Source organism: Palaemon carinicauda, chromosome 26 (assembly GCF_036898095.1).
Source record: "Palaemon carinicauda isolate YSFRI2023 chromosome 26, ASM3689809v2, whole genome shotgun sequence".
NCBI lineage: Eukaryota > Metazoa > Arthropoda > Malacostraca > Decapoda > Palaemonidae > Palaemon > Palaemon carinicauda.
Genome location: NC_090750.1, coordinates 54,679,671 through 54,688,853, shown reverse-complemented (window position 1 = coordinate 54,688,853; position 9,183 = coordinate 54,679,671).

Below are 9,183 nucleotides of genomic sequence, written 5' to 3'. Positions count from 1 at the left end.
AGCAATTCATGCCACTTTCGGTAGCAATTCTTTCGACTTTCGGGAGCAATTCATGTGACTTCCGGGAGTAATTCTTGCAACTTTCGGCAGCAATCTTGCGACTTCCGGGACCAATTCTTGCGACTTTCGGGAGAAATTCTTTCGACTTTTGGGAGCAATTCTTGTGACTTCCGGGAGTAATTCTTGCAACTTCCGGCAGCAATCTTGCGACTTCCGGCAGCAATTCTTGCGACTTTCGGGAGCAATTCTTTCGACTTTCGGGAGCAATTCTTGTGATTTCCGACAGCAATCTTGCGACTTCCGGGAGCAATTCTTGCTACTTCTGGGAGCAATTCCTATGATTTCTGTGAGCAATTCTTACGACTTCCAGGAATAATTTTTGCAATTTTCAGGAGCAATTCCTACGACTTCCGGGAGTAATCCTTGCAACTTCCGGCAGCTATCTTGCCATTTCCGGGAGTAATTCATGCGACTTCCGGGAGTAATACTTGCAACTTCTGGCAGATATCTTGCTATTTCCGGGAGTAATTATTGCGACTTCCGGAAGTAATCCTTGCAACTTCCGGCAGCTATCTTGCTATTTCCGGGAGCAATTCCTATCACTTCCTTGAGTAATCCTTGCAACTTCCGGCAGCTATCTTGATATTTCCGGGAGCAATTCTTGAGACTTTTGGGAGCAATTCTTGCGACTTTCGGGAGTAATTCTTGCGACTTTCGGGAGCAATTCTTGCGACTTTTGAGAGCAATTCTTGTGACTTCCGGGAGTAATTCTTGCGACTTTTGGGAGCAATTCTTTCGACTTTTGAGAGCAATTCTTGCGACTTCTAGGAGTAACTCTTCCGACTTCCGCGAGTAATTCTTGTTACTTCCAGGAGCAATACATGCGACTTTCGGGAGCAATTCTTGCGACTTTTGAGAGCAATTCTTGTGACTTCCGGGAGTAATTCTTGCGACTTTTGGGAGCAATTCTTTCGACTTTTGAGAGCAATTCTTGAGATTTCCGGGAGTAATTCTTGCGACTTTTGGGAGCAATTATTGTGACTTTTGGAAACAATTCTTGCGACTTCTAGGAGTAAGTCTTCCGACTTCCGCGAGTAATTCTTGTTACTTTCAGGAGCAATTCATGCGACTTTTGGGAGCAATTCTTGCGACTTTTGGAAACAATTCTTGTGACTTCTAGGAGTAACTCTTCCAACTTCCGCGAGCAATTCTTGTTACTTTCAGGAGCAATTCATGCGACTTTCGGGTGCAATTCTTGCGACTTCCAGGAGCAATTCCTACGACTTCCGGGAGATATTCTGGCGACTTTCGGGAGCAATTCTTGTGACTTCCAGGAGCAATTCTTGCGACTTCCAACAGCAATAACTAGGTTGAGCGAGGTCCTATTGCACAGTAACCGTTTTATTATGGGTTCGTGGGAGATCATAACAATGCGTAATTGGCTGCCATATCTATCTCTATTTTTATGAAGAGGATAATCAGACATCGCTTGGAATAATTTGAGAATGATGTTATAATTATTATTATTACTATTATTATTATTATTATTATTATTATTATCACAATTAAAAAAACACAATGATCAAGTTTGTTTAAAACTTAATCAAATTCTTGGATGAATTAAACTGTGATACATCTTATTAAAAATAACTCATATCATACTTCCCCTGAGTCGTTTTAAGAGCAAAGTTCCCATAAAGATATCCTCTTTTCCTCCCTCGGGAAAACCCCTCGTCTCCTATTTTGCTTCATCCTGGATTCTCTGCTCCCAGTTTTAAAGGTCTCTGGATTAGTGAAGTTTTGAGTGGCCGGTATTTTTCGAGACGAGTTTGTTGGAGGCTCAAAAAACTTAATATTCCATTTTAACTTTGCTTATATGAGTTGAAATTTGATACTAGACCAAGAAAATATGACTACTGTTGCAGCATAAAGCAGTTTTATAGTTTTTACCGCTACTGCTTTTAAAACCACTGCTATTACAACTATTACTCCTACACCTACTACTTTATGATTAGTATAACTACTAACTTCCAAAACTATTACTACTACAACTACTAAAACTGCCACTACTAATGCTACTACAACTATTACAACTATGACTACTACTTCTAAAACTACTACAACCAATACTTCTACAACTATTCCTACTACAACTACTACTTCTATAACTACTACAACTACTACTTATACAACTACTACTACAACAACTACTACTTCTACTACTACTACAACAACTACTCCTTCTAAAACTATTACTAATACTACAATTACTACTTCTAAAACTACTGCAACAACAACTACTGCTTCTACTACTACTGCTACTACTGCTACGACTACTAGTAGTATTGATAATGATAGCAAAAATCATAATGATAAAATTAATATCCCTTTATTATAATCCAAGAAGCTCTACTGATATTCTTGAATAGAAAGTCTTAAAATGGCTATGGTCATTTGAATAATATTGTGATCTTAAAGTAACCAAACAAAAAAAAAAATATAATAATTTCCTTCTTGAACGTGACCTAGTTTAACCTGGTTATTGCACCCAAAATTCTTTTGGGTCCCTATTATTCCCTTCTTCGGGACTCTTGCAATTAGAAGAAATAAAATTTATCCAGGATCGAAGAGGATCCGGGTTTGGGAATGACGTTTGCTTTGTTCTGCTGAGGTCCGGACTCCTGGCAAGGTCACCCTCTGCTAAGCTTCGGCCTCCGGCCACGGTTCCCCCCTGCTGAGCTTCGGACTTCTGCCACGGTCGACCTCTGCTGAGCTTCGGACTCCTGCCACGGTCACCCTCTGCTGAGCCTCGGACTCCTGCCACGGTCCCCCTCTGCTGAGCTTCGGACTCCTGCCACGGTCGACCTCTGCTGAGCTTCGGACTCCTGCCACGGTTGACCTCTGCTGAGCTTCAGACTCATGCCACAATCACCCTCTGCTAAGCTTCGAACTCCTGCCACGGTCACCCTCAGCTGAGCTTCGGACTCCTGCCACGGTCCCCCTCTGCTGAGCTTCGGCCTCCTGCCACGGTCGACCTCTGCTGAGCTTCGGACTCCTGCCACGGTTGACCTCTGCTGAGCTTCAGACTCATGCCACAATCGCCCTCTGCTAAGATTCGGACTCCTGCCACGGTCACCCTCAGCTGAGCTTCGGACTCCTGCCATGGTCACCCTCTGCTGAGCATCGGAGTCCTACCACGGTCAACTTCTGCTGAGCTTCGGACTCCTGCCACGGTCACCCTCTGCTAAGCCTCGGATTCCTGCCACGGTCGTCATGGTGCTTTCATCCGTTCCCATCAATCCCATCATCATCCTGTTAACCTTACCTCTTTCATGTATATAACCTACATCCTTCACATCCTTACCTCACTTACGGGCTGCTAACGCAAGAGACCGTGTCCTGCTATATTCTTTAGCAGGGCGATTTAATTCCTATCGTTGGGTTCCTCTTTGGAACACGAAGTTATGACTTTTAGCAAGAAAAGTTTACACGCAGCATCATTACAGTGTTTATCTTTGTTGTGGTGGCCGAAATGGTAACTTCCATGACTGGTGATCGCCAGGCTCATGGGGTTCGAGCACCGCTCAAACTCATTAGTTCCTAAGGTCGTTGCAATGTCATCATCCTTGTGAGCTAAGGAGTGGGGTTTGAGGGGAGCCTATAAGTCTATCTGCTGAGTCATGAGAGTATATATACCTGACATTAACAATATATATCCATTTATATAACAATCTATCTATCTATTGAATCTTTTATATGGAAAGGGAAAATATACAACTTCATAATGAACGTTCACCAATCTTTGTACATACAATTGAAGAACGATGCTATATCTACGTTTTCTTCAATACGACAACCGTCATCAGACTCGGTTTAAACAAGTACATCCTTATAATGCACCTGCAGCAAGAAATATACATTCAAATGAAAAACGATGCTAGATCCATGTTTTCTTCAATACTACAACCGTCTTCGGACTCAGCTTAAACAAATACATCCTTATAATGCACCTGCAGCAAGGAGTATACATTCAAATGGAAAATGATGCTAGATCCATGTTTTCTTCAATACTACAGCCGTCATCGGACTCGGCTTAAAAAGTGCATCTCTATAATGCATGTTTAGCAAGCAGTGCACTACAAATGAAGAATGATGCCCTATCTACGTTTTCTTTGACACGAGAACCGTCTTCGGACTCAGCTTAAAAAGTTCACTGAATGTAACAAGCTAACCTAAACTTAATCATCATTCTTCCTCCGCTCCCATAATACATTCATTTCTCTATTCTATACAATTAAAAATTTGCATGACAAAATGGTATATGTCTGGCAAAATGTATTTTAGGATTTTTACCGTTTCAAAAACGGATATATTGACGTAAAGAAGTGATAATACGGTCAATAACCCGTAAAATATAATAATATAAAAGTAAGGTAAACTTACGGTTGCCTGTATTTTACTGAAATACGGTGGAGAACAGTATATGTTTACGCAGAATTTCCGATTTAAATTACGGTTTTTTCTAAGTGATATACCAAACTTATCATAATTTTATTTCCCAGTTTCGTGTCTAGACTTAACATTTAATATTATTATTATTATTATTATTATTATTATTATTATTATTATTATTATTATTATTATTATTATTAATTGCTAAGCTATAACCCTAGTTGGAAAAGCAGGACGCTACAAGCCCAGGGGCCCAACAGGGAAAAATGGCCCAGTGAGGAAAGGAAAAAAGGAAAAATAAAATATTTTAAGGACAGTAACTACATTAAAATAAATATTGCCTAAATGAATTATAAATACTTTAGCAACGAACAATGGACGAATCCACGTAACCAAAGTTAAATGCTGAAAAAAAATGCAAGAGAAAGGATCTTGTCAAAAACTGTTCTCGGCGGAAAAGCCAAGTTTGCGCTTCACCGAACAATCATAACGACTTTCGCGAGCAACATTCAGGCAAAAGGTCACGACTGGAAAGATAGTTTTATTGAAGTTCCTTTTAGAGATCATCATAGTATGTAAATGTCTGTAATAACTAGGCTTTTCATTTTTTTTAATAGGAAGTAAAAGGTAGCTTTGAGAAATTCAAAAGAAAAAGGATACTAATTATTATTATTTTTTTTATTTATTTTTTTCTAAATAGGCAGTAAAACGTAGCTTTGAGTAATTCAAAAGAATAAGGATACATCCCCAGTTGGAAAAGCAAAATGCTATAAGTCCAAAGGCTCTAGCAAGGAAAATAGCCCAGTGAGGAAATGATATTATTATTATTATTATTATTATTATTATTATTATTATTATTATTATTATTATTATTAAGCTCCATCCCCAGTTGGTAAAGCAAAATGCTATAAACCCAAAGGCTTCAACAAGGAAAATAGCCCCGTGAGGTAAGGAAATTATTATTATTATTATTATTAGTAGTAGTAGTAGTAGTAGTAGTAGTAGTAGTAGTAGTAGTAGTAGTAGTAGTAGTAGTATCAATGATAATAAAAATGATAATGATGATAACAATTATAACAGTAAAAATATCATGATTACTAAAGGTAAATTAATAGTATTTGCTCATCCAAGAAAAAAGGTAAAATTCCACAATTAGCATCCTCAATCTACACTCAGTTGCATCGATACTGGGAATCACAAACAGTGCTAAAGAAAATACATTATTATCTAACGACGTAAGAACAAAATATGGTATGTTTGGAAAACTTTGCACTTTGCCAGCTTTGTAATTTTTACTTGATTATCATTTAATTTTGATGGTCTTTCATTCATAATTTATTATTATTATTATTATTATTATTATTATTATTATTATTATTATTATTATTATTATTATTATTATTATTATTATTATTATTATTTAAATAATACTTACTTTTTTCTTTTACTTTTATACGTGGAAAATGATTTGTCGATAAAATAAAGCTAATGCATTACTTACTAAAGGAAGATTAAGTCATTTCAATTCAAGCATTTTATTATTTATCGTTTTTTATTATCTTAATCGATATAGAACTGGAATTCAAGGAACTCTAAAAGCATATCATCATCGTCATCATCACCATCATCATCATCATCATTATCATCATCATCTCCCCCTACCCCTCCCCCATTTCACGCAAAGGGCCTCGATTAGATTTCGCCAGTCGTCTCTATCTTGAGCTTTTATTTCAATGCTTCTCCATTCTTCGTCTCCCAATTCACGCTACATACTCCTCAGCCATGTAGGCCTGGGTCTTTCAACTTTCCTAGTGCCTTCTAGAGCTAAGTTGAAAGTTTGGTGAACTAATCTCTCTTGGGGAGTGCGAAGAGCACGACCAAACCATCTCCATCTGCCCCTCACAATGATCTCATCCACATTGGCACTCGTGTAATCTCTCTTTATTTATTTTTATTTTTAATACTGTCTTACCATTTAACTTCCAATATTCTTCTGAGGGTTTTGTTCTCAAATCTATAAATTCTTTTAGATATTGTTTCATTGTCATGCCACAACTCACGTTGTGGTATGATAACATAAGTATAACAAAGATCCTAAATCATAAAACACTGCTCTCCTTGTGAAAAAAATAAATCAAATTCCAAAACTTTAGGTAAATTAAATATAATCATTATTAACTCAACTATAAAATGGAAAAGCTTCTCAAGAAAAATATATTTAAGTAAACTTTATAACATATTAACGCTTTTTTTTAGTCATTAGCTATGGAAATATTGCATCTATCAGCTCAAAAGCCTCCAATTACTAGCAATTCCCTTCAAAAGAAAATCTTAATTAATTTTCGGTTTACCACAAACTTTATGCATGAAAAAGTCTTCAATATAAGACGAGCAAAAACTTCATATTTTCAAAGTTTTCTCTGGATTTTTAAAAATTCTGATTATAGAAATAATGATGCAATTTAATCTAAGCATCAGAATATATAAAGGTAATCATTATATCTCTACAGATAGACTTGCAAATTACGACAGAAGTGATATTGCAAAAAAAAGAAAAAAGAAAAAAATAGTGTTTAGAAAGCTAGATTTCGTCTTGTATTTGTAAAATAGTATTTCATTGAAGTAAGTCTTTGTCAACAATAAATATATCGGCTTCTTGAAGCTCAAATATTTCATATTCATGTGACGCAAAATAAAATTAAAATTTTCAAAATATTTTAGAAAGGTCTCCTTACTATATTCATAATCATTATCTATGAAGTCTAAGTCAGTAATAATAAATGTACAAAATCATTCTTAGATTTGCAATGTATATTTTGAAGATATTGAAGAAAAGTATGAATTGATTAGAAATATTTTAATCAATGTATATCAATGAGAAATTACCACTCGTCTTTAGAGTTCTGTGAGATTTTATATAGGGTACTATATTAATAATAACAACAACAACAACAATAATAATAATAATAATAATAATAATAATAATAATAATAATAATAATAATAATAATAATAATAATAATAATAATAATAATAATAATAATAATAATAATAATAATAGGTGTGGTAGAAATACATATAGTAGAAAGATCGTGTTATTTACTATTGACGTGAAAAGTTAGATTTTCATCCTTGGCTTCCTTTCCGAGACATTGATAAAAGGAATCCAAGATGACGTAAGTGTAGACAGGAGCGTCTTTCGAAAAGGTTGGGAAGAAGAAAGTATTACTTTTAGGAAAGTTTTGGAAAGTTTGTTCCCGAGAAACTTTTGGTATCACTGTTATACAGAACAATATCAACCAAAGAAGAAGAGAAGGTTTCCTTGAAATGAGTAACCAAAGGTGTGGAAGTTTCCTTAAAATGAGTAATTGATACGAGAAAATTTCACTTCTCGAAATATTATTTTATGAAAATTGAATTACAATTATTTATGTAAAACTTGAATAGCGTTTGTTTTTAGTCATTGTCTTCTTCTGAATTATAATTCATTATGTAAAACTTAAACACTATTTGTTTTTTTAGTCATTGCCTTCTTTTCATCGTGTTTTACTAATAAGATTTTTTTTTTTCAAATGCTACATGCACTCCATATTTTTTATAAACCCCCAAAAAAACAATGTTAAACTAAAGGGGCACTCAGTGTATCACAGACCTCCATCGCGGCAGCTTGTTTCTCGATTTGTTGCTCAACCTTTTAACCTTGACCTTTGACCGTAACAAGTGTTATTTTTCTTGGATTTTCTTACTCAAATATAAACCAAGTTTGAAGTCTCTGTGACAACGATGTCCAAACTTATGGCTGATTACGGGAATTGGACATTTTGATAGACTGTGACCTTGACCTTTGACTTTGACCTTCCAAAATTTAATCATTTCCAGCTTTTTACATAACAGGTAATGCATGCAAGTTTCATTACCCTACGATTAAAACTATGGTAAGGAAACTGGTCACAGAAAAACACACACACCCCCCAAAAAACGGGGTGAAAACCTAACCTCCTTATAATTTCGTTGGCGGAGGTAAAAGGGAACCCAGTGGTTATTAGAATTAAAATACGAACAAATCATTTATAACTAAGCCCAGATTATTTACTATACTCTTTAGTATTCATCTCATATACCATTTGTGTTTCGATTAACTCCCAGAGAGGCCTTTTGGAATGACATGATCACATTGATTGTAATAAAAGATACCAAATCTCTTTAGTGTTTAATCCTTCTTAAACAAATTAATCACTGAAACATTAGGGGGAACTCTCAACCAGATTAAAGGCTAATTAAATAAACTTTTCTTTTACAAGTTGTACCACATAAAACTAAATGCTGTTTTTAAAAAGAGTATTTGCACAAACATTTAATTTTTTTTTTATTCCCTAACAGTGGAACGAGTAGAACTAACTAATTTTCAGCATTTTCTTCTTATTTGGAGAGGTTTGGAATATTCCAATTTCCTCAAACTTGAGGTTTAAAGGTTGCTCGTGAATGGCTGAGGGAAGCAGGGGCCAGTGACAATGCCCTAGCAGGACAATGGCCATGAGATTAACTATATATATATATATATATATATATATATATATATATATATATATATATATATATATATATATATATATATATATATATATATATATATATATATATATATATATATATATATATATATACATATATATATATATATATATATATATATATATATATATATATATATATATATATATATATATATATA